We start from the raw sequence: 18544 nt of genomic DNA on the forward strand, positions 1-18544 counted from the left end.
GGCGGCCTGCCAGCCAAAGGGGGCCTCTCCGGCAGGCCCCTCAGTGGCCGTGTCGGGCCCTGGGTTTCTGTAGTGTAGTGGTTATCACGTTCGCTTCACACGCGAAAGGTCCCTGGTTCGAAACCAGGCAGAAACAGGCCTCCTTTTGCCGTGGGGCCTGGAAAAACGCAGGCTTGCACAAGTGGGCAGCTGCTCGCCGCCTGGGCGTGCGCTCGTGCCCTCTCGCTCGCTGCTCTGGGCCTACGGCAGCCTTTTGTCCGCCGTTCTCTTCGGTGCTGCTGGGAGAAAGAAGCCCGGGCGGGCAGCACCCTCGGTCCTGGCGCCGGCCCCCCCCGCGCCTCACCTGGAGGCGTGGGCCAGTGGCGCAACGGATAACGCGCCTGACTACGGATCAGGAGATTGCAGGTTCGACTCCTGCCTGGCTTGTGGTGACGGCACCTTCCGGGATGCGGGTGCTTTTTTTTTTTCTTTCCCTTTCCCTTTCCCTTTCCCTTTCCCTTTCCCTTTCCTCCCCTTCTTTGTTCTCCTTCCCCCGGCGGCCAGGAAAAGCGCGTGCCCCACGGGGCCAAGAGGAACACTGGCCGCGGCTTTCAGCGCCGCTCCATTTCCGTGACCGGGCCTCCTCGCCCGCCAAACTTTTCGCCCGCCTGACCCCGATGTGATTTGAACACATAGCCTTCTGATCTGGAGTCAGACGCGCTGCCGTTGCGCCACGAGGCCAGCCGGCAGGCCCTGCAGCTCTTGGTGCTGCGAGGGCGGGCAGCGGGGCCGGGAAGGAGCCGCGGCGGAAAAAGAAGGGGCTGCATTGGCCGTGAATCGAACACGGGCCTCCCGCGTGGCGGGCGAGAATTCTACCACTGAACCACCAATGCCTTGCTGGGAGGAACCGGCCTTCGAGCGGAGCCTGTGCTCTCGGCCGTGCGGCCACCTGCCAGGGCCCGAGGCGGCGGCGGCCTGCCAGCCAAAGGGGGCCTCTCCGGCAGGCCCCTCAGTGGCCGTGTCGGGCCCTGGGTTTCTGTAGTGTAGTGGTTATCACGTTCGCTTCACACGCGAAAGGTCCCTGGTTCGAAACCAGGCAGAAACAGGCCTCCTTTTGCCGTGGGGCCTGGAAAAACGCAGGCTTGCACAAGTGGGCAGCTGCTCGCCGCCTGGGCGTGCGCTCGTGCCCTCTCGCTCGCTGCTCTGGGCCTACGGCAGCCTTTTGTCCGCCGTTCTCTTCGGTGCTGCTGGGAGAAAGAAGCCCGGGCGGGCAGCACCCTCGGTCCTGGCGCCGGCCCCCCCCGCGCCTCACCTGGAGGCGTGGGCCAGTGGCGCAACGGATAACGCGCCTGACTACGGATCAGGAGATTGCAGGTTCGACTCCTGCCTGGCTTGTGGTGACGGCACCTTCCGGGATGCGGGTGCTTTTTTTTTTTCTTTCCCTTTCCCTTTCCCTTTCCCTTTCCCTTTCCTCCCCTTCTTTGTTCTCCTTCCCCCGGCGGCCAGGAAAAGCGCGTGCCCCACGGGGCCAAGAGGAACACTGGCCGCGGCTTTCAGCGCCGCTCCATTTCCGTGACCGGGCCTCCTCGCCCGCCAAACTTTTCGCCCGCCTGACCCCGATGTGATTTGAACACATAGCCTTCTGATCTGGAGTCAGACGCGCTGCCGTTGCGCCACGAGGCCAGCCGGCAGGCCCTGCAGCTCTTGGTGCTGCGAGGGCGGGCAGCGGGGCCGGGAAGGAGCCGCGGCGGAAAAAGAAGGGGCTGCATTGGCCGTGAATCGAACACGGGCCTCCCGCGTGGCGGGCGAGAATTCTACCACTGAACCACCAATGCCTTGCTGGGAGGAACCGGCCTTCGAGCGGAGCCTGTGCTCTCGGCCGTGCGGCCACCTGCCAGGGCCCGAGGCGGCGGCGGCCTGCCAGCCAAAGGGGGCCTCTCCGGCAGGCCCCTCAGTGGCCGTGTCGGGCCCTGGGTTTCTGTAGTGTAGTGGTTATCACGTTCGCTTCACATGCGAAAGGTCCCTGGTTCGAAACCAGGCAGAAACAGGCCTCCTTTTGCCGTGGGGCCTGGAAAAACGCAGGCTTGCACAAGTGGGCAGCTGCTCGCCGCCTGGGCGTGCGCTCGTGCCCTCTCGCTCGCTGCTCTGGGCCTACGGCAGCCTTTTGTCCGCCGTTCTCTTCGGTGCTGCTGGGAGAAAGAAGCCCGGGCGGGCAGCACCCTCGGTCCTGGCGCCGGCCCCCCCCGCGCCTCACCTGGAGGCGTGGGCCAGTGGCGCAACGGATAACGCGCCTGACTACGGATCAGGAGATTGCAGGTTCGACTCCTGCCTGGCTTGTGGTGACGGCACCTTCCGGGATGCGGGTGCTTTTTTTTTTTCTTTCCCTTTCCCTTTCCCTTTCCCTTTCCCTTTCCTCCCCTTCTTTGTTCTCCTTCCCCCGGCGGCCAGGAAAAGCGCGTGCCCCACGGGGCCAAGAGGAACACTGGCCGCGGCTTTCAGCGCCGCTCCATTTCCGTGACCGGGCCTCCTCGCCCGCCAAACTTTTCGCCCGCCTGACCCCGATGTGATTTGAACACATAGCCTTCTGATCTGGAGTCAGACGCGCTGCCGTTGCGCCACGAGGCCAGCCGGCAGGCCCTGCAGCTCTTGGTGCTGCGAGGGCGGGCAGCGGGGCCGGGAAGGAGCCGCGGCGGAAAAAGAAGGGGCTGCATTGGCCGTGAATCGAACACGGGCCTCCCGCGTGGCGGGCGAGAATTCTACCACTGAACCACCAATGCCTTGCTGGGAGGAACCGGCCTTCGAGCGGAGCCTGTGCTCTCGGCCGTGCGGCCACCTGCCAGGGCCCGAGGCGGCGGCGGCCTGCCAGCCAAAGGGGGCCTCTCCGGCAGGCCCCTCAGTGGCCGTGTCGGGCCCTGGGTTTCTGTAGTGTAGTGGTTATCACGTTCGCTTCACACGCGAAAGGTCCCTGGTTCGAAACCAGGCAGAAACAGGCCTCCTTTTGCCGTGGGGCCTGGAAAAACGCAGGCTTGCACAAGTGGGCAGCTGCTCGCCGCCTGGGCGTGCGCTCGTGCCCTCTCGCTCGCTGCTCTGGGCCTACGGCAGCCTTTTGTCCGCCGTTCTCTTCGGTGCTGCTGGGAGAAAGAAGCCCGGGCGGGCAGCACCCTCGGTCCTGGCGCCGGCCCCCCCCGCGCCTCACCTGGAGGCGTGGGCCAGTGGCGCAACGGATAACGCGCCTGACTACGGATCAGGAGATTGCAGGTTCGACTCCTGCCTGGCTTGTGGTGACGGCACCTTCCGGGATGCGGGTGCTTTTTTTTTTTCTTTCCCTTTCCCTTTCCCTTTCCCTTTCCCTTTCCTCCCCTTCTTTGTTCTCCTTCCCCCGGCGGCCAGGAAAAGCGCGTGCCCCACGGGGCCAAGAGGAACACTGGCCGCGGCTTTCAGCGCCGCTCCATTTCCGTGACCGGGCCTCCTCGCCCGCCAAACTTTTCGCCCGCCTGACCCCGATGTGATTTGAACACATAGCCTTCTGATCTGGAGTCAGACGCGCTGCCGTTGCGCCACGAGGCCAGCCGGCAGGCCCTGCAGCTCTTGGTGCTGCGAGGGCGGGCAGCGGGGCCGGGAAGGAGCCGCGGCGGAAAAAGAAGGGGCTGCATTGGCCGTGAATCGAACACGGGCCTCCCGCGTGGCGGGCGAGAATTCTACCACTGAACCACCAATGCCTTGCTGGGAGGAACCGGCCTTCGAGCGGAGCCTGTGCTCTCGGCCGTGCGGCCACCTGCCAGGGCCCGAGGCGGCGGCGGCCTGCCAGCCAAAGGGGGCCTCTCCGGCAGGCCCCTCAGTGGCCGTGTCGGGCCCTGGGTTTCTGTAGTGTAGTGGTTATCACGTTCGCTTCACACGCGAAAGGTCCCTGGTTCGAAACCAGGCAGAAACAGGCCTCCTTTTGCCGTGGGGCCTGGAAAAACGCAGGCTTGCACAAGTGGGCAGCTGCTCGCCGCCTGGGCGTGCGCTCGTGCCCTCTCGCTCGCTGCTCTGGGCCTACGGCAGCCTTTTGTCCGCCGTTCTCTTCGGTGCTGCTGGGAGAAAGAAGCCCGGGCGGGCAGCACCCTCGGTCCTGGCGCCGGCCCCCCCCGCGCCTCACCTGGAGGCGTGGGCCAGTGGCGCAACGGATAACGCGCCTGACTACGGATCAGGAGATTGCAGGTTCGACTCCTGCCTGGCTTGTGGTGACGGCACCTTCCGGGATGCGGGTGCTTTTTTTTTTTCTTTCCCTTTCCCTTTCCCTTTCCCTTTCCCTTTCCTCCCCTTCTTTGTTCTCCTTCCCCCGGCGGCCAGGAAAAGCGCGTGCCCCACGGGGCCAAGAGGAACACTGGCCGCGGCTTTCAGCGCCGCTCCATTTCCGTGACCGGGCCTCCTCGCCCGCCAAACTTTTCGCCCGCCTGACCCCGATGTGATTTGAACACATAGCCTTCTGATCTGGAGTCAGACGCGCTGCCGTTGCGCCACGAGGCCAGCCGGCAGGCCCTGCAGCTCTTGGTGCTGTGAGGGCGGGCAGCGGGGCCGGGAAGGAGCCGCGGCGGAAAAAGAAGGGGCTGCATTGGCCGTGAATCGAACACGGGCCTCCCGCGTGGCGGGCGAGAATTCTACCACTGAACCACCAATGCCTTGCTGGGAGGAACCGGCCTTCGAGCGGAGCCTGTGCTCTCGGCCGTGCGGCCACCTGCCAGGGCCCGAGGCGGCGGCGGCCTGCCAGCCAAAGGGGGCCTCTCCGGCAGGCCCCTCAGTGGCCGTGTCGGGCCCTGGGTTTCTGTAGTGTAGTGGTTATCACGTTCGCTTCACACGCGAAAGGTCCCTGGTTCGAAACCAGGCAGAAACAGGCCTCCTTTTGCCGTGGGGCCTGGAAAAACGCAGGCTTGCACAAGTGGGCAGCTGCTCGCCGCCTGGGCGTGCGCTCGTGCCCTCTCGCTCGCTGCTCTGGGCCTACGGCAGCCTTTTGTCCGCCGTTCTCTTCGGTGCTGCTGGGAGAAAGAAGCCCGGGCGGGCAGCACCCTCGGTCCTGGCGCCGGCCCCCCCCGCACCTCACCTGGAGGCGTGGGCCAGTGGCGCAACGGATAACGCGCCTGACTACGGATCAGGAGATTGCAGGTTCGACTCCTGCCTGGCTTGTGGTGACGGCACCTTCCGGGATGCGGGTGCTTTTTTTTTTTCTTTCCCTTTCCCTTTCCCTTTCCCTTTCCCTTTCCCTTTCCCTTTCCCTTTCCTCCCCTTCTTTGTTCTCCTTCCCCCGGTGGCCAGGAAAAGCGCGTGCCCCACGGGGCCAAGAGGAACACTGGCCGCGGCTTTCAGCGCCGCTCCATTTCCGTGACCGGGCCTCCTCGCCCGCCAAACTTTTCGCCCGCCTGACCCCGATGTGATTTGAACACATAGCCTTCTGATCTGGAGTCAGACGCGCTGCCGTTGCGCCACGAGGCCAGCCGGCAGGCCCTGCAGCTCTTGGTGCTGCGAGGGCGGGCAGCGGGGCCGGGAAGGAGCCGCGGCGGAAAAAGAAGGGGCTGCATTGGCCGTGAATCGAACACGGGCCTCCCGCGTGGCGGGCGAGAATTCTACCACTGAACCACCAATGCCTTGCTGGGAGGAACCGGCCTTCGAGCGGAGCCTGTGCTCTCGGCCGTGCGGCCACCTGCCAGGGCCCGAGGCGGCGGCGGCCTGCCAGCCAAAGGGGGCCTCTCCGGCAGGCCCCTCAGTGGCCGTGTCGGGCCCTGGGTTTCTGTAGTGTAGTGGTTATCACGTTCGCTTCACACGCGAAAGGTCCCTGGTTCGAAACCAGGCAGAAACAGGCCTCCTTTTGCCGTGGGGCCTGGAAAAACGCAGGCTTGCACAAGTGGGCAGCTGCTCGCCGCCTGGGCGTGCGCTCGTGCCCTCTCGCTCGCTGCTCTGGGCCTACGGCAGCCTTTTGTCCGCCGTTCTCTTCGGTGCTGCTGGGAGAAAGAAGCCCGGGCGGGCAGCACCCTCGGTCCTGGCGCCGGCCCCCCCCGCGCCTCACCTGGAGGCGTGGGCCAGTGGCGCAACGGATAACGCGCCTGACTACGGATCAGGAGATTGCAGGTTCGACTCCTGCCTGGCTTGTGGTGACGGCACCTTCCGGGATGCGGGTGCTTTTTTTTTTTCTTTCCCTTTCCCTTTCCCTTTCCCTTTCCCTTTCCTCCCCTTCTTTGTTCTCCTTCCCCCGGCGGCCAGGAAAAGCGCGTGCCCCACGGGGCCAAGAGAAACACTGGCCGCGGCTTTCAGCGCCGCTCCATTTCCGTGACCGGGCCTCCTCGCCCGCCAAACTTTTCGCCCGCCTGACCCCGATGTGATTTGAACACATAGCCTTCTGATCTGGAGTCAGACGCGCTGCCGTTGCGCCACGAGGCCAGCCGGCAGGCCCTGCAGCTCTTGGTGCTGCGAGGGCGGGCAGCGGGGCCGGGAAGGAGCCGCGGCGGAAAAAGAAGGGGCTGCATTGGCCGTGAATCGAACACGGGCCTCCCGCGTGGCGGGCGAGAATTCTACCACTGAACCACCAATGCCTTGCTGGGAGGAACCGGCCTTCGAGCGGAGCCTGTGCTCTCGGCCGTGCGGCCACCTGCCAGGGCCCGAGGCGGCGGCGGCCTGCCAGCCAAAGGGGGCCTCTCCGGCAGGCCCCTCAGTGGCCGTGTCGGGCCCTGGGTTTCTGTAGTGTAGTGGTTATCACGTTCGCTTCACACGCGAAAGGTCCCTGGTTCGAAACCAGGCAGAAACAGGCCTCCTTTTGCCGTGGGGCCTGGAAAAACGCAGGCTTGCACAAGTGGGCAGCTGCTCGCCGCCTGGGCGTGCGCTCGTGCCCTCTCGCTCGCTGCTCTGGGCCTACGGCAGCCTTTTGTCCGCCGTTCTCTTCGGTGCTGCTGGGAGAAAGAAGCCCGGGCGGGCAGCACCCTCGGTCCTGGCACCGGCCCCCCCCGCACCTCACCTGGAGGCGTGGGCCAGTGGCGCAACGGATAACGCGCCTGACTACGGATCAGGAGATTGCAGGTTCGACTCCTGCCTGGCTTGTGGTGACGGCACCTTCCGGGATGCGGGTGCTTTTTTTTTTTCTTTCCCTTTCCCTTTCCCTTTCCCTTTCCCTTTCCTCCCCTTCTTTGTTCTCCTTCCCCCGGCGGCCAGGAAAAGCGCGTGCCCCACGGGGCCAAGAGGAACACTGGCCGCGGCTTTCAGCGCCGCTCCATTTCCGTGACCGGGCCTCCTCGCCCGCCAAACTTTTCGCCCGCCTGACCCCGATGTGATTTGAACACATAGCCTTCTGATCTGGAGTCAGACGCGCTGCCGTTGCGCCACGAGGCCAGCCGGCAGGCCCTGCAGCTCTTGGTGCTGCGAGGGCGGGCAGCGGGGCCGGGAAGGAGCCGCGGCGGAAAAAGAAGGGGCTGCATTGGCCGTGAATCGAACACGGGCCTCCCGCGTGGCGGGCGAGAATTCTACCACTGAACCACCAATGCCTTGCTGGGAGGAACCGGCCTTCGAGCGGAGCCTGTGCTCTCGGCCGTGCGGCCACCTGCCAGGGCCCGAGGCGGCGGCGGCCTGCCAGCCAAAGGGGGCCTCTCCGGCAGGCCCCTCAGTGGCCGTGTCGGGCCCTGGGTTTCTGTAGTGTAGTGGTTATCACGTTCGCTTCACACGCGAAAGGTCCCTGGTTCGAAACCAGGCAGAAACAGGCCTCCTTTTGCCGTGGGGCCTGGAAAAACGCAGGCTTGCACAAGTGGGCAGCTGCTCGCCGCCTGGGCGTGCGCTCGTGCCCTCTCGCTCGCTGCTCTGGGCCTACGGCAGCCTTTTGTCCGCCGTTCTCTTCGGTGCTGCTGGGAGAAAGAAGCCCGGGCGGGCAGCACCCTCGGTCCTGGCGCCGGCCCCCCCCGCGCCTCACCTGGAGGCGTGGGCCAGTGGCGCAACGGATAACGCGCCTGACTACGGATCAGGAGATTGCAGGTTCGACTCCTGCCTGGCTTGTGGTGACGGCACCTTCCGGGATGCGGGTGCTTTTTTTTTTTCTTTCCCTTTCCCTTTCCCTTTCCCTTTCCCTTTCCCTTTCCTCCCCTTCTTTGTTCTCCTTCCCCCGGCGGCCAGGAAAAGCGCGTGCCCCACGGGGCCAAGAGGAACACTGGCCGCGGCTTTCAGCGCCGCTCCATTTCCGTGACCGGGCCTCCTCGCCCGCCAAACTTTTCGCCCGCCTGACCCCGATGTGATTTGAACACATAGCCTTCTGATCTGGAGTCAGACGCGCTGCCGTTGCGCCACGAGGCCAGCCGGCAGGCCCTGCAGCTCTTGGTGCTGCGAGGGCGGGCAGCGGGGCCGGGAAGGAGCCGCGGCGGAAAAAGAAGGGGCTGCATTGGCCGTGAATCGAACACGGGCCTCCCGCGTGGCGGGCGAGAATTCTACCACTGAACCACCAATGCCTTGCTGGGAGGAACCGGCCTTCGAGCGGAGCCTGTGCTCTCGGCCGTGCGGCCACCTGCCAGGGCCCGAGGCGGCGGCGGCCTGCCAGCCAAAGGGGGCCTCTCCGGCAGGCCCCTCAGTGGCCGTGTCGGGCCCTGGGTTTCTGTAGTGTAGTGGTTATCACGTTCGCTTCACACGCGAAAGGTCCCTGGTTCGAAACCAGGCAGAAACAGGCCTCCTTTTGCCGTGGGGCCTGGAAAAACGCAGGCTTGCACAAGTGGGCAGCTGCTCGCCGCCTGGGCGTGCGCTCGTGCCCTCTCGCTCGCTGCTCTGGGCCTACGGCAGCCTTTTGTCCGCCGTTCTCTTCGGTGCTGCTGGGAGAAAGAAGCCCGGGCGGGCAGCACCCTCGGTCCTGGCGCCGGCCCCCCCCGCGCCTCACCTGGAGGCGTGGGCCAGTGGCGCAACGGATAACGCGCCTGACTACGGATCAGGAGATTGCAGGTTCGACTCCTGCCTGGCTTGTGGTGACGGCACCTTCCGGGATGCGGGTGCTTTTTTTTTTTCTTTCCCTTTCCCTTTCCCTTTCCCTTTCCCTTTCCTCCCCTTCTTTGTTCTCCTTCCCCCGGCGGCCAGGAAAAGCGCGTGCCCCACGGGGCCAAGAGGAACACTGGCCGCGGCTTTCAGCGCCGCTCCATTTCCGTGACCGGGCCTCCTCGCCCGCCAAACTTTTCGCCCGCCTGACCCCGATGTGATTTGAACACATAGCCTTCTGATCTGGAGTCAGACGCGCTGCCGTTGCGCCACGAGGCCAGCCGGCAGGCCCTGCAGCTCTTGGTGCTGCGAGGGCGGGCAGCGGGGCCGGGAAGGAGCCGCGGCGGAAAAAGAAGGGGCTGCATTGGCCGTGAATCGAACACGGGCCTCCCGCGTGGCGGGCGAGAATTCTACCACTGAACCACCAATGCCTTGCTGGGAGGAACCGGCCTTCGAGCGGAGCCTGTGCTCTCGGCCGTGCGGCCACCTGCCAGGGCCCGAGGCGGCGGCGGCCTGCCAGCCAAAGGGGGCCTCTCCGGCAGGCCCCTCAGTGGCCGTGTCGGGCCCTGGGTTTCTGTAGTGTAGTGGTTATCACGTTCGCTTCACACGCGAAAGGTCCCTGGTTCGAAACCAGGCAGAAACAGGCCTCCTTTTGCCGTGGGGCCTGGAAAAACGCAGGCTTGCACAAGTGGGCAGCTGCTCGCCGCCTGGGCGTGCGCTCGTGCCCTCTCGCTCGCTGCTCTGGGCCTACGGCAGCCTTTTGTCCGCCGTTCTCTTCGGTGCTGCTGGGAGAAAGAAGCCCGGGCGGGCAGCACCCTCGGTCCTGGCGCCGGCCCCCCCCGCGCCTCACCTGGAGGCGTGGGCCAGTGGCGCAACGGATAACGCGCCTGACTACGGATCAGGAGATTGCAGGTTCGACTCCTGCCTGGCTTGTGGTGACGGCACCTTCCGGGATGCGGGTGCTTTTTTTTTTTCTTTCCCTTTCCCTTTCCCTTTCCCTTTCCCTTTCCCTTTCCCTTTCCTCCCCTTCTTTGTTCTCCTTCCCCCGGCGGCCAGGAAAAGCGTGTGCCCCACGGGGCCAAGAGGAACACTGGCCGCGGCTTTCAGCGCCGCTCCATTTCCGTGACCGGGCCTCCTCGCCCGCCAAACTTTTCGCCCGCCTGACCCCGATGTGATTTGAACACATAGCCTTCTGATCTGGAGTCAGACGCGCTGCCGTTGCGCCACGAGGCCAGCCGGCAGGCCCTGCAGCTCTTGGTGCTGCGAGGGCGGGCAGCGGGGCCGGGAAGGAGCCGCGGCGGAAAAAGAAGGGGCTGCATTGGCCGTGAATCGAACACGGGCCTCCCGCGTGGCGGGCGAGAATTCTACCACTGAACCACCAATGCCTTGCTGGGAGGAACCGGCCTTCGAGCGGAGCCTGTGCTCTCGGCCGTGCGGCCACCTGCCAGGGCCCGAGGCGGCGGCGGCCTGCCAGCCAAAGGGGGCCTCTCCGGCAGGCCCCTCAGTGGCCGTGTCGGGCCCTGGGTTTCTGTAGTGTAGTGGTTATCACGTTCGCTTCACACGCGAAAGGTCCCTGGTTCGAAACCAGGCAGAAACAGGCCTCCTTTTGCCGTGGGGCCTGGAAAAACGCAGGCTTGCACAAGTGGGCAGCTGCTCGCCGCCTGGGCGTGCGCTCGTGCCCTCTCGCTCGCTGCTCTGGGCCTACGGCAGCCTTTTGTCCGCCGTTCTCTTCGGTGCTGCTGGGAGAAAGAAGCCCGGGCGGGCAGCACCCTCGGTCCTGGCGCCGGCCCCCCCCGCGCCTCACCTGGAGGCGTGGGCCAGTGGCGCAACGGATAACGCGCCTGACTACGGATCAGGAGATTGCAGGTTCGACTCCTGCCTGGCTTGTGGTGACGGCACCTTCCGGGATGCGGGTGCTTTTTTTTTTTCTTTCCCTTTCCCTTTCCCTTTCCCTTTCCCTTTCCCTTTCCTCCCCTTCTTTGTTCTCCTTCCCCCGGCGGCCAGGAAAAGCGCGTGCCCCACGGGGCCAAGAGGAACACTGGCCGCGGCTTTCAGCGCCGCTCCATTTCCGTGACCGGGCCTCCTCGCCCGCCAAACTTTTCGCCCGCCTGACCCCGATGTGATTTGAACACATAGCCTTCTGATCTGGAGTCAGACGCGCTGCCGTTGCGCCACGAGGCCAGCCGGCAGGCCCTGCAGCTCTTGGTGCTGCGAGGGCGGGCAGCGGGGCCGGGAAGGAGCCGCGGCGGAAAAAGAAGGGGCTGCATTGGCCGTGAATCGAACACGGGCCTCCCGCGTGGCGGGCGAGAATTCTACCACTGAACCACCAATGCCTTGCTGGGAGGAACTGGCCTTCGAGCGGAGCCTGTGCTCTCGGCCGTGCGGCCACCTGCCAGGGCCCGAGGCGGCGGCGGCCTGCCAGCCAAAGGGGGCCTCTCCGGCAGGCCCCTCAGTGGCCGTGTCGGGCCCTGGGTTTCTGTAGTGTAGTGGTTATCACGTTCGCTTCACACGCGAAAGGTCCCTGGTTCGAAACCAGGCAGAAACAGGCCTCCTTTTGCCGTGGGGCCTGGAAAAACGCAGGCTTGCACAAGTGGGCAGCTGCTCGCCGCCTGGGCGTGCGCTCGTGCCCTCTCGCTCGCTGCTCTGGGCCTACGGCAGCCTTTTGTCCGCCGTTCTCTTCGGTGCTGCTGGGAGAAAGAAGCCCGGGCGGGCAGCACCCTCGGTCCTGGCGCCGGCCCCCCCCGCGCCTCACCTGGAGGCGTGGGCCAGTGGCGCAACGGATAACGCGCCTGACTACGGATCAGGAGATTGCAGGTTCGACTCCTGCCTGGCTTGTGGTGACGGCACCTTCCGGGATGCGGGTGCTTTTTTTTTTTCTTTCCCTTTCCCTTTCCCTTTCCCTTTCCCTTTCCCTTTCCTCCCCTTCTTTGTTCTCCTTCCCCCGGCGGCCAGGAAAAGCGCGTGCCCCACGGGGCCAAGAGGAACACTGGCCGCGGCTTTCAGCGCCGCTCCATTTCCGTGACCGGGCCTCCTCGCCCGCCAAACTTTTCGCCCGCCTGACCCCGATGTGATTTGAACACATAGCCTTCTGATCTGGAGTCAGACGCGCTGCCGTTGCGCCACGAGGCCAGCCGGCAGGCCCTGCAGCTCTTGGTGCTGCGAGGGCGGGCAGCGGGGCCGGGAAGGAGCCGCGGCGGAAAAAGAAGGGGCTGCATTGGCCGTGAATCGAACACGGGCCTCCCGCGTGGCGGGCGAGAATTCTACCACTGAACCACCAATGCCTTGCTGGGAGGAACCGGCCTTCGAGCGGAGCCTGTGCTCTCGGCCGTGCGGCCACCTGCCAGGGCCCGAGGCGGCGGCGGCCTGCCAGCCAAAGGGGGCCTCTCCGGCAGGCCCCTCAGTGGCCGTGTCGGGCCCTGGGTTTCTGTAGTGTAGTGGTTATCACGTTCGCTTCACACGCGAAAGGTCCCTGGTTCGAAACCAGGCAGAAACAGGCCTCCTTTTGCCGTGGGGCCTGGAAAAACGCAGGCTTGCACAAGTGGGCAGCTGCTCGCCGCCTGGGCGTGCGCTCGTGCCCTCTCGCTCGCTGCTCTGGGCCTACGGCAGCCTTTTGTCCGCCGTTCTCTTCGGTGCTGCTGGGAGAAAGAAGCCCGGGCGGGCAGCACCCTCGGTCCTGGCACCGGCCCCCCCCGCACCTCACCTGGAGGCGTGGGCCAGTGGCGCAACGGATAACGCGCCTGACTACGGATCAGGAGATTGCAGGTTCGACTCCTGCCTGGCTTGTGGTGACGGCACCTTCCGGGATGCGGGTGCTTTTTTTTTTTCTTTCCCTTTCCCTTTCCCTTTCCCTTTCCCTTTCCTCCCCTTCTTTGTTCTCCTTCCCCCGGCGGCCAGGAAAAGCGCGTGCCCCACGGGGCCAAGAGGAACACTGGCCGCGGCTTTCAGCGCCGCTCCATTTCCGTGACCGGGCCTCCTCGCCCGCCAAACTTTTCGCCCGCCTGACCCCGATGTGACTTGAACACATAGCCTTCTGATCTGGAGTCAGACGCGCTGCCATTGCGCCACGAGGCCAGCCGGCAGGCCCTGCAGCTCTTGGTGCTGCGAGGGCGGGCAGCGGGGCCGGGAAGGAGCCGCGGCGGAAAAAGAAGGGGCTGCATTGGCCGTGAATCGAACACGGGCCTCCCGCGTGGCGGGCGAGAATTCTACCACTGAACCACCAATGCCTTGCTGGGAGGAACCGGCCTTCGAGCGGAGCCTGTGCTCTCGGCCGTGCGGCCACCTGCCAGGGCCCGAGGCGGCGGCGGCCTGCCAGCCAAAGGGGGCCTCTCCGGCAGGCCCCTCAGTGGCCGTGTCGGGCCCTGGGTTTCTGTAGTGTAGTGGTTATCACGTTCGCTTCACACGCGAAAGGTCCCTGGTTCGAAACCAGGCAGAAACAGGCCTCCTTTTGCCGTGGGGCCTGGAAAAACGCAGGCTTGCACAAGTGGGCAGCTGCTCGCCGCCTGGGCGTGCGCTCGTGCCCTCTCGCTCGCTGCTCTGGGCCTACGGCAGCCTTTTGTCCGCCGTTCTCTTCGGTGCTGCTGGGAGAAAGAAGCCCGGGCGGGCAGCACCCTCGGTCCTGGCGCCGGCCCCCCCCGCGCCTCACCTGGAGGCGTGGGCCAGTGGCGCAACGGATAAGGCGCCTGACTACGGATCAGGAGATTGCAGGTTCGACTCCTGCCTGGCTTGTGGTGACGGCACCTTCCGGGATGCGGGTGCTTTTTTTTTTTCTTTCCCTTTCCCTTTCCCTTTCCCTTTCCCTTTCCTCCCCTTCTTTGTTCTCCTTCCCCCGGCGGCCAGGAAAAGCGCGTGCCCCACGGGGCCAAGAGGAACACTGGCCGCGGCTTTCAGCGCCGCTCCATTTCCGTGACCGGGCCTCCTCGCCCGCCAAACTTTTCGCCCGCCTGACCCCGATGTGACTTGAACACATAGCCTTCTGATCTGGAGTCAGACGCGCTGCCGTTGCGCCACGAGGCCAGCCGGCAGGCCCTGCAGCTCTTGGTGCTGCGAGGGCGGGCAGCGGGGCCGGGAAGGAGCCGCGGCGGAAAAAGAAGGGGCTGCATTGGCCGTGAATCGAACACGGGCCTCCCGCGTGGCGGGCGAGAATTCTACCACTGAACCACCAATGCCTTGCTGGGAGGAACCGGCCTTCGAGCGGAGCCTGTGCTCTCGGCCGTGCGGCCACCTGCCAGGGCCCGAGGCGGCGGCGGCCTGCCAGCCAAAGGGGGCCTCTCCGGCAGGCCCCTCAGTGGCCGTGTCGGGCCCTGGGTTTCTGTAGTGTAGTGGTTATCACGTTCGCTTCACACGCGAAAGGTCCCTGGTTCGAAACCAGGCAGAAACAGGCCTCCTTTTGCCGTGGGGCCTGGAAAAACGCAGGCTTGCACAAGTGGGCAGCTGCTCGCCGCCTGGGCGTGCGCTCGTGCCCTCTCGCTCGCTGCTCTGGGCCTACGGCAGCCTTTTGTCCGCCGTTCTCTTCGGTGCTGCTGGGAGAAAGAAGCCCGGGCGGGCAGCACCCTCGGTCCTGGCGCCGGCCCCCCCCGCGCCTCACCTGGAGGCGTGGGCCAGTGGCGCAACGGATAACGCGCCTGACTACGGATCAGGAGATTGCAGGTTCGACTCCTGCCTGGCTTGTGGTGACGGCACCTTCCGGGATGCGGGTGCTTTTTTTTTTTCTTTCCCTTTCCCTTTCCCTTTCCCTTTCCCTTTCCTCCCCTTCTTTGTTCTCCTTCCCCCGGCGGCCAGGAAAAGCGCGTGCCCCACGGGGCCAAGAGGAACACTGGCCGCGGCTTTCAGCGCCGCTCCATTTCCGTGACCGGGCCTCCTCGCCCGCCAAACTTTTCGCCCGCCTGACCCCGATGTGATTTGAACACATAGCCTTCTGATCTGGAGTCAGACGCGCTGCCGTTGCGCCACGAGGCCAGCCGGCAGGCCCTGCAGCTCTTGGTGCTGCGAGGGCGGGCAGCGGGGCCGGGAAGGAGCCGCGGCGGAAAAAGAAGGGGCTGCATTGGCCGTGAATCGAACACGGGCCTCCCGCGTGGCGGGCGAGAATTCTACCACTGAACCACCAATGCCTTGCTGGGAGGAACCGGCCTTCGAGCGGAGCCTGTGCTCTCGGCCGTGCGGCCACCTGCCAGGGCCCGAGGCGGCGGCGGCCTGCCAGCCAAAGGGGGCCTCTCCGGCAGGCCCCTCAGTGGCCGTGTCGGGCCCTGGGTTTCTGTAGTGTAGTGGTTATCACGTTCGCTTCACACGCGAAAGGTCCCTGGTTCGAAACCAGGCAGAAACAGGCCTCCTTTTGCCGTGGGGCCTGGAAAAACGCAGGCTTGCACAAGTGGGCAGCTGCTCGCCGCCTGGGCGTGCGCTCGTGCCCTCTCGCTCGCTGCTCTGGGCCTACGGCAGCCTTTTGTCCGCCGTTCTCTTCGGTGCTGCTGGGAGAAAGAAGCCCGGGCGGGCAGCACCCTCGGTCCTGGCGCCGGCCCCCCCCGCGCCTCACCTGGAGGCGTGGGCCAGTGGCGCAACGGATAACGCGCCTGACTACGGATCAGGAGATTGCAGGTTCGACTCCTGCCTGGCTTGTGGTGACGGCACCTTCCGGGATGCGGGTGCTTTTTTTTTTCCTTTCCCTTTCCCTTTCCCTTTCCCTTTCCTCCCCTTCTTTGTTCTCCTTCCCCCGGCGGCCAGGAAAAGCGCGTGCCCCACGGGGCCAAGAGGAACACTGGCCGCGGCTTTCAGCGCCGCTCCATTTCCGTGACCGGGCCTCCTCGCCCGCCAAACTTTTCGCCCGCCTGACCCCGATGTGATTTGAACACATAGCCTTCTGATCTGGAGTCAGACGCGCTGCCGTTGCGCCACGAGGCCAGCCGGCAGGCCCTGCAGCTCTTGGTGCTGCGAGGGCGGGCAGCGGGGCCGGGAAGGAGCCGCGGCGGAAAAAGAAGGGGCTGCATTGGCCGTGAATCGAACACGGGCCTCCCGCGTGGCGGGCGAGAATTCTACCACTGAACCACCAATGCCTTGCTGGGAGGAACCGGCCTTCGAGCGGAGCCTGTGCTCTCGGCCGTGCGGCCACCTGCCAGGGCCCGAGGCGGCGGCGGCCTGCCAGCCAAAGGGGGCCTCTCCGGCAGGCCCCTCAGTGGCCGTGTCGGGCCCTGGGTTTCTGTAGTGTAGTGGTTATCACGTTCGCTTCACACGCGAAAGGTCCCTGGTTCGAAACCAGGCAGAAACAGGCCTCCTTTTGCCGTGGGGCCTGGAAAAACGCAGGCTTGCACAAGTGGGCAGCTGCTCGCCGCCTGGGCGTGCGCTCGTGCCCTCTCGCTCGCTGCTCTGGGCCTACGGCAGCCTTTTGTCCGCCGTTCTCTTCGGTGCTGCTGGGAGAAAGAAGCCCGGGCGGGCAGCACCCTCGGTCCTGGCGCCGGCCCCCCCCGCGCCTCACCTGGAGGCGTGGGCCAGTGGCGCAACGGATAACGCGCCTGACTACGGATCAGGAGATTGCAGGTTCGACTCCTGCCTGGCTTGTGGTGACGGCACCTTCCGGGATGCGGGTGCTTTTTTTTTTTCTTTCCCTTTCCCTTTCCCTTTCCCTTTCCCTTTCCTCCCCTTCTTTGTTCTCCTTCCCCCGGCGGCCAGGAAAAGCGCGTGCCCCACGGGGCCAAGAGGAACACTGGCCGCGGCTTTCAGCGCCGCTCCATTTCCGTGACCGGGCCTCCTCGCCCGCCAAACTTTTCGCCCGCCTGACCCCGATGTGATTTGAACACATAGCCTTCTGATCTGGAGTCAGACGCGCTGCCGTTGCGCCACGAGGTCAGCCGGCAGGCCCTGCAGCTCTTGGTGCTGCGAGGGCGGGCAGCGGGGCCGGGAAGGAGCCGCGGCGGAAAAAAAAGGGGCTGCATTGGCCGTGAATCGAACACGGGCCTCCCGCGTGGCGGGCGAGAATTCTACCACTGAACCACCAATGCCTTGCTGGGAGGAACCGGCCTTCGAGCGGAGCCTGTGCTCTCGGCCGTGCGGCCACCTGCCAGGGCCCGAGGCGGCGGCGGCCTGCCAGCCAAAGGGGGCCTCTCCGGCAGGCCCCTCAGTGGCCGTGTCGGGCCCTGGGTTTCTGTAGTGTAGTGGTTATCACGTTCGCTTCACACGCGAAAGGTCCCTGGTTCGAAACCAGGCAGAAACAGGCCTCCTTTTGCCGTGGGGCCTGGAAAAACGCAGGCTTGCACAAGTGGGCAGCTGCTCGCCGCCTGGGCGTGCGCTCGTGCCCTCTCGCTCGCTGCTCTGGGCCTACGGCAGCCTTTTGTCCGCCGTTCTCTTCGGTGCTGCTGGGAGAAAGAAGCCCGGGCGGGCAGCACCCTCGGTCCTGGCGCCGGCCCCCCCCGCGCCTCACCTGGAGGCGTGGGCCAGTGGCGCAACGGATAACGCGCCTGACTACGGATCAGGAGATTGCAGGTTCGACTCCTGCCTGGCTTGTGGTGACGGCACCTTCCGGGATGCGGGTGCTTTTTTTTTTTCTTTCCCTTTCCCTTTCCCTTTCCCTTTCCCTTTCCCTTTCCTCCCCTTCTTTGTTCTCCTTCCCCCGGCGGCCAGGAAAAGCGCGTGCCCCACGGGGCCAAGAGGAACACTGGCCGCGGCTTTCAGCGCCGCTCCATTTCCGTGACCGGGCCTCCTCGCCCGCCAAACTTTTCGCCCGCCTGACCCCGATGTGATTTGAACACATAGCCTTCTGATCTGGAGTCAGACGCGCTGCCGTTGCGCCACGAGGCCAGCCGGCAGGCCCTGCAGCTCTTGGTGCTGCGAGGGCGGGCAGCGGGGCCGGGAAGGAGCCGCGGCGGAAAAAGAAGGGGCTGCATTGGCCGTGAATCGAACACGGGCCTCCCGCGTGGCGGGCGAGAATTCTACCACTGAACCACCAATGCCTTGCTGGGAGGAACCGGCCTTCGAGCGGAGCCTGTGCTCTCGGCCGTGCGGCCACCTGCCAGGGCCCGAGGCGGCGGCGGCCTGCCAGCCAAAGGGGGCCTCTCCGGCAGGCCCCTCAGTGGCCGTGTCGGGCCCTGGGTTTCTGTAGTGTAGTGGTTATCACGTTCGCTTCACACGCGAAAGGTCCCTGGTTCGAAACCAGGCAGAAACAGGCCTCCTTTTGCCGTGGGGCCTGGAAAAACGCAGGCTTGCACAAGTGGGCAGCTGCTCGCCGCCTGGGCGTGCGCTCGTGCCCTCTCGCTCGCTGCTCTGGGCCTACGGCAGCCTTTTGTCCGCCGTTCTCTTCGGTGCTGCTGGGAGAAAGAAGCCCGGGCGGGCAGCACCCTCGGTCCTGGCGCCGGCCCCCCCCGCGCCTCACCTGGAGGCGTGGGCCAGTGGCGCAACGGATAACGCGCCTGACTACGGATCAGGAGATTGCAGGTTCGACTCCTGCCTGGCTTGTGGTGACGGCACCTTCCGGGATGCGGGTGCTTTTTTTTTTTCTTTCCCTTTCCCTTTCCCTTTCCCTTTCCTCCCTCCCCTTCTTTGTTCTCCTTCCCCCGGCGGCCAGGAAAAGCGCGTGCCCCACGGGGCCAAGAGGAACACTGGCCGCGGCTTTCAGCGCCGC

The 18544-nt window shown here is 65.5% G+C and overlaps 77 non-coding genes across 77 annotated transcripts; 39 read left to right on the forward strand and 38 right to left on the reverse strand.

The window, feature by feature from the left end:
• Positions 1 to 63: 63 nt before the first annotated feature.
• On the forward strand, positions 64 to 136 carry TRNAV-CAC (transfer RNA valine (anticodon CAC)). The gene has a single exon. It is a non-coding gene; the product is annotated as a tRNA-Val (tRNA).
• A 217-nt stretch (positions 137 to 353) lies between these two features.
• On the forward strand, positions 354 to 426 carry TRNAR-ACG (transfer RNA arginine (anticodon ACG)). Its single transcript has one exon. It is a non-coding gene; the product is annotated as a tRNA-Arg (tRNA).
• Positions 427 to 648: 222 nt separating this feature from the next.
• Positions 649 to 720, reverse strand: TRNAW-CCA (transfer RNA tryptophan (anticodon CCA)). The gene has a single exon. It is a non-coding gene; the product is annotated as a tRNA-Trp (tRNA).
• An 81-nt stretch (positions 721 to 801) lies between these two features.
• Positions 802 to 872, reverse strand: TRNAG-GCC (transfer RNA glycine (anticodon GCC)). Its single transcript has one exon. It is a non-coding gene; the product is annotated as a tRNA-Gly (tRNA).
• A 139-nt stretch (positions 873 to 1011) lies between these two features.
• TRNAV-CAC (transfer RNA valine (anticodon CAC)) lies at positions 1012 to 1084 on the forward strand. Its single transcript has one exon. It is a non-coding gene; the product is annotated as a tRNA-Val (tRNA).
• Positions 1085 to 1301: 217 nt separating this feature from the next.
• TRNAR-ACG (transfer RNA arginine (anticodon ACG)) lies at positions 1302 to 1374 on the forward strand. The gene has a single exon. It is a non-coding gene; the product is annotated as a tRNA-Arg (tRNA).
• A 216-nt stretch (positions 1375 to 1590) lies between these two features.
• On the reverse strand, positions 1591 to 1662 carry TRNAW-CCA (transfer RNA tryptophan (anticodon CCA)). Its single transcript has one exon. It is a non-coding gene; the product is annotated as a tRNA-Trp (tRNA).
• An 81-nt stretch (positions 1663 to 1743) lies between these two features.
• TRNAG-GCC (transfer RNA glycine (anticodon GCC)) lies at positions 1744 to 1814 on the reverse strand. The gene has a single exon. It is a non-coding gene; the product is annotated as a tRNA-Gly (tRNA).
• Positions 1815 to 1953: 139 nt separating this feature from the next.
• TRNAV-CAC (transfer RNA valine (anticodon CAC)) lies at positions 1954 to 2026 on the forward strand. Its single transcript has one exon. It is a non-coding gene; the product is annotated as a tRNA-Val (tRNA).
• A 217-nt stretch (positions 2027 to 2243) lies between these two features.
• Positions 2244 to 2316, forward strand: TRNAR-ACG (transfer RNA arginine (anticodon ACG)). The gene has a single exon. It is a non-coding gene; the product is annotated as a tRNA-Arg (tRNA).
• Positions 2317 to 2532: 216 nt separating this feature from the next.
• TRNAW-CCA (transfer RNA tryptophan (anticodon CCA)) lies at positions 2533 to 2604 on the reverse strand. The gene has a single exon. It is a non-coding gene; the product is annotated as a tRNA-Trp (tRNA).
• Positions 2605 to 2685: 81 nt separating this feature from the next.
• Positions 2686 to 2756, reverse strand: TRNAG-GCC (transfer RNA glycine (anticodon GCC)). The gene has a single exon. It is a non-coding gene; the product is annotated as a tRNA-Gly (tRNA).
• Positions 2757 to 2895: 139 nt separating this feature from the next.
• On the forward strand, positions 2896 to 2968 carry TRNAV-CAC (transfer RNA valine (anticodon CAC)). Its single transcript has one exon. It is a non-coding gene; the product is annotated as a tRNA-Val (tRNA).
• A 217-nt stretch (positions 2969 to 3185) lies between these two features.
• Positions 3186 to 3258, forward strand: TRNAR-ACG (transfer RNA arginine (anticodon ACG)). Its single transcript has one exon. It is a non-coding gene; the product is annotated as a tRNA-Arg (tRNA).
• A 216-nt stretch (positions 3259 to 3474) lies between these two features.
• On the reverse strand, positions 3475 to 3546 carry TRNAW-CCA (transfer RNA tryptophan (anticodon CCA)). Its single transcript has one exon. It is a non-coding gene; the product is annotated as a tRNA-Trp (tRNA).
• Positions 3547 to 3627: 81 nt separating this feature from the next.
• TRNAG-GCC (transfer RNA glycine (anticodon GCC)) lies at positions 3628 to 3698 on the reverse strand. Its single transcript has one exon. It is a non-coding gene; the product is annotated as a tRNA-Gly (tRNA).
• A 139-nt stretch (positions 3699 to 3837) lies between these two features.
• TRNAV-CAC (transfer RNA valine (anticodon CAC)) lies at positions 3838 to 3910 on the forward strand. The gene has a single exon. It is a non-coding gene; the product is annotated as a tRNA-Val (tRNA).
• Positions 3911 to 4127: 217 nt separating this feature from the next.
• On the forward strand, positions 4128 to 4200 carry TRNAR-ACG (transfer RNA arginine (anticodon ACG)). The gene has a single exon. It is a non-coding gene; the product is annotated as a tRNA-Arg (tRNA).
• Positions 4201 to 4416: 216 nt separating this feature from the next.
• TRNAW-CCA (transfer RNA tryptophan (anticodon CCA)) lies at positions 4417 to 4488 on the reverse strand. The gene has a single exon. It is a non-coding gene; the product is annotated as a tRNA-Trp (tRNA).
• An 81-nt stretch (positions 4489 to 4569) lies between these two features.
• TRNAG-GCC (transfer RNA glycine (anticodon GCC)) lies at positions 4570 to 4640 on the reverse strand. Its single transcript has one exon. It is a non-coding gene; the product is annotated as a tRNA-Gly (tRNA).
• A 139-nt stretch (positions 4641 to 4779) lies between these two features.
• Positions 4780 to 4852, forward strand: TRNAV-CAC (transfer RNA valine (anticodon CAC)). The gene has a single exon. It is a non-coding gene; the product is annotated as a tRNA-Val (tRNA).
• A 217-nt stretch (positions 4853 to 5069) lies between these two features.
• TRNAR-ACG (transfer RNA arginine (anticodon ACG)) lies at positions 5070 to 5142 on the forward strand. The gene has a single exon. It is a non-coding gene; the product is annotated as a tRNA-Arg (tRNA).
• A 234-nt stretch (positions 5143 to 5376) lies between these two features.
• On the reverse strand, positions 5377 to 5448 carry TRNAW-CCA (transfer RNA tryptophan (anticodon CCA)). Its single transcript has one exon. It is a non-coding gene; the product is annotated as a tRNA-Trp (tRNA).
• An 81-nt stretch (positions 5449 to 5529) lies between these two features.
• On the reverse strand, positions 5530 to 5600 carry TRNAG-GCC (transfer RNA glycine (anticodon GCC)). The gene has a single exon. It is a non-coding gene; the product is annotated as a tRNA-Gly (tRNA).
• Positions 5601 to 5739: 139 nt separating this feature from the next.
• TRNAV-CAC (transfer RNA valine (anticodon CAC)) lies at positions 5740 to 5812 on the forward strand. Its single transcript has one exon. It is a non-coding gene; the product is annotated as a tRNA-Val (tRNA).
• Positions 5813 to 6029: 217 nt separating this feature from the next.
• On the forward strand, positions 6030 to 6102 carry TRNAR-ACG (transfer RNA arginine (anticodon ACG)). The gene has a single exon. It is a non-coding gene; the product is annotated as a tRNA-Arg (tRNA).
• Positions 6103 to 6318: 216 nt separating this feature from the next.
• TRNAW-CCA (transfer RNA tryptophan (anticodon CCA)) lies at positions 6319 to 6390 on the reverse strand. Its single transcript has one exon. It is a non-coding gene; the product is annotated as a tRNA-Trp (tRNA).
• Positions 6391 to 6471: 81 nt separating this feature from the next.
• Positions 6472 to 6542, reverse strand: TRNAG-GCC (transfer RNA glycine (anticodon GCC)). Its single transcript has one exon. It is a non-coding gene; the product is annotated as a tRNA-Gly (tRNA).
• A 139-nt stretch (positions 6543 to 6681) lies between these two features.
• On the forward strand, positions 6682 to 6754 carry TRNAV-CAC (transfer RNA valine (anticodon CAC)). The gene has a single exon. It is a non-coding gene; the product is annotated as a tRNA-Val (tRNA).
• A 217-nt stretch (positions 6755 to 6971) lies between these two features.
• On the forward strand, positions 6972 to 7044 carry TRNAR-ACG (transfer RNA arginine (anticodon ACG)). The gene has a single exon. It is a non-coding gene; the product is annotated as a tRNA-Arg (tRNA).
• A 216-nt stretch (positions 7045 to 7260) lies between these two features.
• Positions 7261 to 7332, reverse strand: TRNAW-CCA (transfer RNA tryptophan (anticodon CCA)). The gene has a single exon. It is a non-coding gene; the product is annotated as a tRNA-Trp (tRNA).
• Positions 7333 to 7413: 81 nt separating this feature from the next.
• TRNAG-GCC (transfer RNA glycine (anticodon GCC)) lies at positions 7414 to 7484 on the reverse strand. The gene has a single exon. It is a non-coding gene; the product is annotated as a tRNA-Gly (tRNA).
• Positions 7485 to 7623: 139 nt separating this feature from the next.
• On the forward strand, positions 7624 to 7696 carry TRNAV-CAC (transfer RNA valine (anticodon CAC)). Its single transcript has one exon. It is a non-coding gene; the product is annotated as a tRNA-Val (tRNA).
• A 217-nt stretch (positions 7697 to 7913) lies between these two features.
• Positions 7914 to 7986, forward strand: TRNAR-ACG (transfer RNA arginine (anticodon ACG)). The gene has a single exon. It is a non-coding gene; the product is annotated as a tRNA-Arg (tRNA).
• Positions 7987 to 8208: 222 nt separating this feature from the next.
• Positions 8209 to 8280, reverse strand: TRNAW-CCA (transfer RNA tryptophan (anticodon CCA)). The gene has a single exon. It is a non-coding gene; the product is annotated as a tRNA-Trp (tRNA).
• Positions 8281 to 8361: 81 nt separating this feature from the next.
• Positions 8362 to 8432, reverse strand: TRNAG-GCC (transfer RNA glycine (anticodon GCC)). Its single transcript has one exon. It is a non-coding gene; the product is annotated as a tRNA-Gly (tRNA).
• Positions 8433 to 8571: 139 nt separating this feature from the next.
• Positions 8572 to 8644, forward strand: TRNAV-CAC (transfer RNA valine (anticodon CAC)). Its single transcript has one exon. It is a non-coding gene; the product is annotated as a tRNA-Val (tRNA).
• A 217-nt stretch (positions 8645 to 8861) lies between these two features.
• TRNAR-ACG (transfer RNA arginine (anticodon ACG)) lies at positions 8862 to 8934 on the forward strand. Its single transcript has one exon. It is a non-coding gene; the product is annotated as a tRNA-Arg (tRNA).
• Positions 8935 to 9150: 216 nt separating this feature from the next.
• TRNAW-CCA (transfer RNA tryptophan (anticodon CCA)) lies at positions 9151 to 9222 on the reverse strand. The gene has a single exon. It is a non-coding gene; the product is annotated as a tRNA-Trp (tRNA).
• An 81-nt stretch (positions 9223 to 9303) lies between these two features.
• TRNAG-GCC (transfer RNA glycine (anticodon GCC)) lies at positions 9304 to 9374 on the reverse strand. The gene has a single exon. It is a non-coding gene; the product is annotated as a tRNA-Gly (tRNA).
• Positions 9375 to 9513: 139 nt separating this feature from the next.
• Positions 9514 to 9586, forward strand: TRNAV-CAC (transfer RNA valine (anticodon CAC)). Its single transcript has one exon. It is a non-coding gene; the product is annotated as a tRNA-Val (tRNA).
• Positions 9587 to 9803: 217 nt separating this feature from the next.
• TRNAR-ACG (transfer RNA arginine (anticodon ACG)) lies at positions 9804 to 9876 on the forward strand. Its single transcript has one exon. It is a non-coding gene; the product is annotated as a tRNA-Arg (tRNA).
• Positions 9877 to 10104: 228 nt separating this feature from the next.
• Positions 10105 to 10176, reverse strand: TRNAW-CCA (transfer RNA tryptophan (anticodon CCA)). The gene has a single exon. It is a non-coding gene; the product is annotated as a tRNA-Trp (tRNA).
• Positions 10177 to 10257: 81 nt separating this feature from the next.
• On the reverse strand, positions 10258 to 10328 carry TRNAG-GCC (transfer RNA glycine (anticodon GCC)). The gene has a single exon. It is a non-coding gene; the product is annotated as a tRNA-Gly (tRNA).
• A 139-nt stretch (positions 10329 to 10467) lies between these two features.
• On the forward strand, positions 10468 to 10540 carry TRNAV-CAC (transfer RNA valine (anticodon CAC)). Its single transcript has one exon. It is a non-coding gene; the product is annotated as a tRNA-Val (tRNA).
• A 217-nt stretch (positions 10541 to 10757) lies between these two features.
• On the forward strand, positions 10758 to 10830 carry TRNAR-ACG (transfer RNA arginine (anticodon ACG)). The gene has a single exon. It is a non-coding gene; the product is annotated as a tRNA-Arg (tRNA).
• A 222-nt stretch (positions 10831 to 11052) lies between these two features.
• On the reverse strand, positions 11053 to 11124 carry TRNAW-CCA (transfer RNA tryptophan (anticodon CCA)). Its single transcript has one exon. It is a non-coding gene; the product is annotated as a tRNA-Trp (tRNA).
• Positions 11125 to 11205: 81 nt separating this feature from the next.
• TRNAG-GCC (transfer RNA glycine (anticodon GCC)) lies at positions 11206 to 11276 on the reverse strand. The gene has a single exon. It is a non-coding gene; the product is annotated as a tRNA-Gly (tRNA).
• Positions 11277 to 11415: 139 nt separating this feature from the next.
• On the forward strand, positions 11416 to 11488 carry TRNAV-CAC (transfer RNA valine (anticodon CAC)). The gene has a single exon. It is a non-coding gene; the product is annotated as a tRNA-Val (tRNA).
• A 217-nt stretch (positions 11489 to 11705) lies between these two features.
• TRNAR-ACG (transfer RNA arginine (anticodon ACG)) lies at positions 11706 to 11778 on the forward strand. Its single transcript has one exon. It is a non-coding gene; the product is annotated as a tRNA-Arg (tRNA).
• A 222-nt stretch (positions 11779 to 12000) lies between these two features.
• On the reverse strand, positions 12001 to 12072 carry TRNAW-CCA (transfer RNA tryptophan (anticodon CCA)). The gene has a single exon. It is a non-coding gene; the product is annotated as a tRNA-Trp (tRNA).
• Positions 12073 to 12153: 81 nt separating this feature from the next.
• Positions 12154 to 12224, reverse strand: TRNAG-GCC (transfer RNA glycine (anticodon GCC)). Its single transcript has one exon. It is a non-coding gene; the product is annotated as a tRNA-Gly (tRNA).
• Positions 12225 to 12363: 139 nt separating this feature from the next.
• TRNAV-CAC (transfer RNA valine (anticodon CAC)) lies at positions 12364 to 12436 on the forward strand. Its single transcript has one exon. It is a non-coding gene; the product is annotated as a tRNA-Val (tRNA).
• Positions 12437 to 12653: 217 nt separating this feature from the next.
• Positions 12654 to 12726, forward strand: TRNAR-ACG (transfer RNA arginine (anticodon ACG)). The gene has a single exon. It is a non-coding gene; the product is annotated as a tRNA-Arg (tRNA).
• Positions 12727 to 12942: 216 nt separating this feature from the next.
• TRNAW-CCA (transfer RNA tryptophan (anticodon CCA)) lies at positions 12943 to 13014 on the reverse strand. The gene has a single exon. It is a non-coding gene; the product is annotated as a tRNA-Trp (tRNA).
• Positions 13015 to 13095: 81 nt separating this feature from the next.
• Positions 13096 to 13166, reverse strand: TRNAG-GCC (transfer RNA glycine (anticodon GCC)). The gene has a single exon. It is a non-coding gene; the product is annotated as a tRNA-Gly (tRNA).
• A 139-nt stretch (positions 13167 to 13305) lies between these two features.
• TRNAV-CAC (transfer RNA valine (anticodon CAC)) lies at positions 13306 to 13378 on the forward strand. Its single transcript has one exon. It is a non-coding gene; the product is annotated as a tRNA-Val (tRNA).
• Positions 13379 to 13884: 506 nt separating this feature from the next.
• Positions 13885 to 13956, reverse strand: TRNAW-CCA (transfer RNA tryptophan (anticodon CCA)). Its single transcript has one exon. It is a non-coding gene; the product is annotated as a tRNA-Trp (tRNA).
• An 81-nt stretch (positions 13957 to 14037) lies between these two features.
• Positions 14038 to 14108, reverse strand: TRNAG-GCC (transfer RNA glycine (anticodon GCC)). The gene has a single exon. It is a non-coding gene; the product is annotated as a tRNA-Gly (tRNA).
• Positions 14109 to 14247: 139 nt separating this feature from the next.
• TRNAV-CAC (transfer RNA valine (anticodon CAC)) lies at positions 14248 to 14320 on the forward strand. The gene has a single exon. It is a non-coding gene; the product is annotated as a tRNA-Val (tRNA).
• Positions 14321 to 14537: 217 nt separating this feature from the next.
• On the forward strand, positions 14538 to 14610 carry TRNAR-ACG (transfer RNA arginine (anticodon ACG)). Its single transcript has one exon. It is a non-coding gene; the product is annotated as a tRNA-Arg (tRNA).
• A 216-nt stretch (positions 14611 to 14826) lies between these two features.
• On the reverse strand, positions 14827 to 14898 carry TRNAW-CCA (transfer RNA tryptophan (anticodon CCA)). The gene has a single exon. It is a non-coding gene; the product is annotated as a tRNA-Trp (tRNA).
• Positions 14899 to 14979: 81 nt separating this feature from the next.
• On the reverse strand, positions 14980 to 15050 carry TRNAG-GCC (transfer RNA glycine (anticodon GCC)). Its single transcript has one exon. It is a non-coding gene; the product is annotated as a tRNA-Gly (tRNA).
• A 139-nt stretch (positions 15051 to 15189) lies between these two features.
• TRNAV-CAC (transfer RNA valine (anticodon CAC)) lies at positions 15190 to 15262 on the forward strand. The gene has a single exon. It is a non-coding gene; the product is annotated as a tRNA-Val (tRNA).
• A 217-nt stretch (positions 15263 to 15479) lies between these two features.
• On the forward strand, positions 15480 to 15552 carry TRNAR-ACG (transfer RNA arginine (anticodon ACG)). Its single transcript has one exon. It is a non-coding gene; the product is annotated as a tRNA-Arg (tRNA).
• Positions 15553 to 15762: 210 nt separating this feature from the next.
• On the reverse strand, positions 15763 to 15834 carry TRNAW-CCA (transfer RNA tryptophan (anticodon CCA)). The gene has a single exon. It is a non-coding gene; the product is annotated as a tRNA-Trp (tRNA).
• Positions 15835 to 15915: 81 nt separating this feature from the next.
• On the reverse strand, positions 15916 to 15986 carry TRNAG-GCC (transfer RNA glycine (anticodon GCC)). The gene has a single exon. It is a non-coding gene; the product is annotated as a tRNA-Gly (tRNA).
• Positions 15987 to 16125: 139 nt separating this feature from the next.
• Positions 16126 to 16198, forward strand: TRNAV-CAC (transfer RNA valine (anticodon CAC)). Its single transcript has one exon. It is a non-coding gene; the product is annotated as a tRNA-Val (tRNA).
• Positions 16199 to 16415: 217 nt separating this feature from the next.
• On the forward strand, positions 16416 to 16488 carry TRNAR-ACG (transfer RNA arginine (anticodon ACG)). The gene has a single exon. It is a non-coding gene; the product is annotated as a tRNA-Arg (tRNA).
• A 216-nt stretch (positions 16489 to 16704) lies between these two features.
• TRNAW-CCA (transfer RNA tryptophan (anticodon CCA)) lies at positions 16705 to 16776 on the reverse strand. Its single transcript has one exon. It is a non-coding gene; the product is annotated as a tRNA-Trp (tRNA).
• An 81-nt stretch (positions 16777 to 16857) lies between these two features.
• On the reverse strand, positions 16858 to 16928 carry TRNAG-GCC (transfer RNA glycine (anticodon GCC)). Its single transcript has one exon. It is a non-coding gene; the product is annotated as a tRNA-Gly (tRNA).
• Positions 16929 to 17067: 139 nt separating this feature from the next.
• Positions 17068 to 17140, forward strand: TRNAV-CAC (transfer RNA valine (anticodon CAC)). The gene has a single exon. It is a non-coding gene; the product is annotated as a tRNA-Val (tRNA).
• A 217-nt stretch (positions 17141 to 17357) lies between these two features.
• TRNAR-ACG (transfer RNA arginine (anticodon ACG)) lies at positions 17358 to 17430 on the forward strand. Its single transcript has one exon. It is a non-coding gene; the product is annotated as a tRNA-Arg (tRNA).
• A 222-nt stretch (positions 17431 to 17652) lies between these two features.
• Positions 17653 to 17724, reverse strand: TRNAW-CCA (transfer RNA tryptophan (anticodon CCA)). The gene has a single exon. It is a non-coding gene; the product is annotated as a tRNA-Trp (tRNA).
• Positions 17725 to 17805: 81 nt separating this feature from the next.
• TRNAG-GCC (transfer RNA glycine (anticodon GCC)) lies at positions 17806 to 17876 on the reverse strand. Its single transcript has one exon. It is a non-coding gene; the product is annotated as a tRNA-Gly (tRNA).
• A 139-nt stretch (positions 17877 to 18015) lies between these two features.
• Positions 18016 to 18088, forward strand: TRNAV-CAC (transfer RNA valine (anticodon CAC)). Its single transcript has one exon. It is a non-coding gene; the product is annotated as a tRNA-Val (tRNA).
• Positions 18089 to 18305: 217 nt separating this feature from the next.
• Positions 18306 to 18378, forward strand: TRNAR-ACG (transfer RNA arginine (anticodon ACG)). The gene has a single exon. It is a non-coding gene; the product is annotated as a tRNA-Arg (tRNA).
• The last annotated feature ends 166 nt before the right edge of the window (positions 18379 to 18544 follow it).

This window comes from Pelodiscus sinensis, chromosome 3, assembly GCF_052426305.1.
Source record: "Pelodiscus sinensis isolate ZL-2025 chromosome 3, ASM5242630v1, whole genome shotgun sequence".
NCBI lineage: Eukaryota > Metazoa > Chordata > Testudines > Trionychidae > Pelodiscus > Pelodiscus sinensis.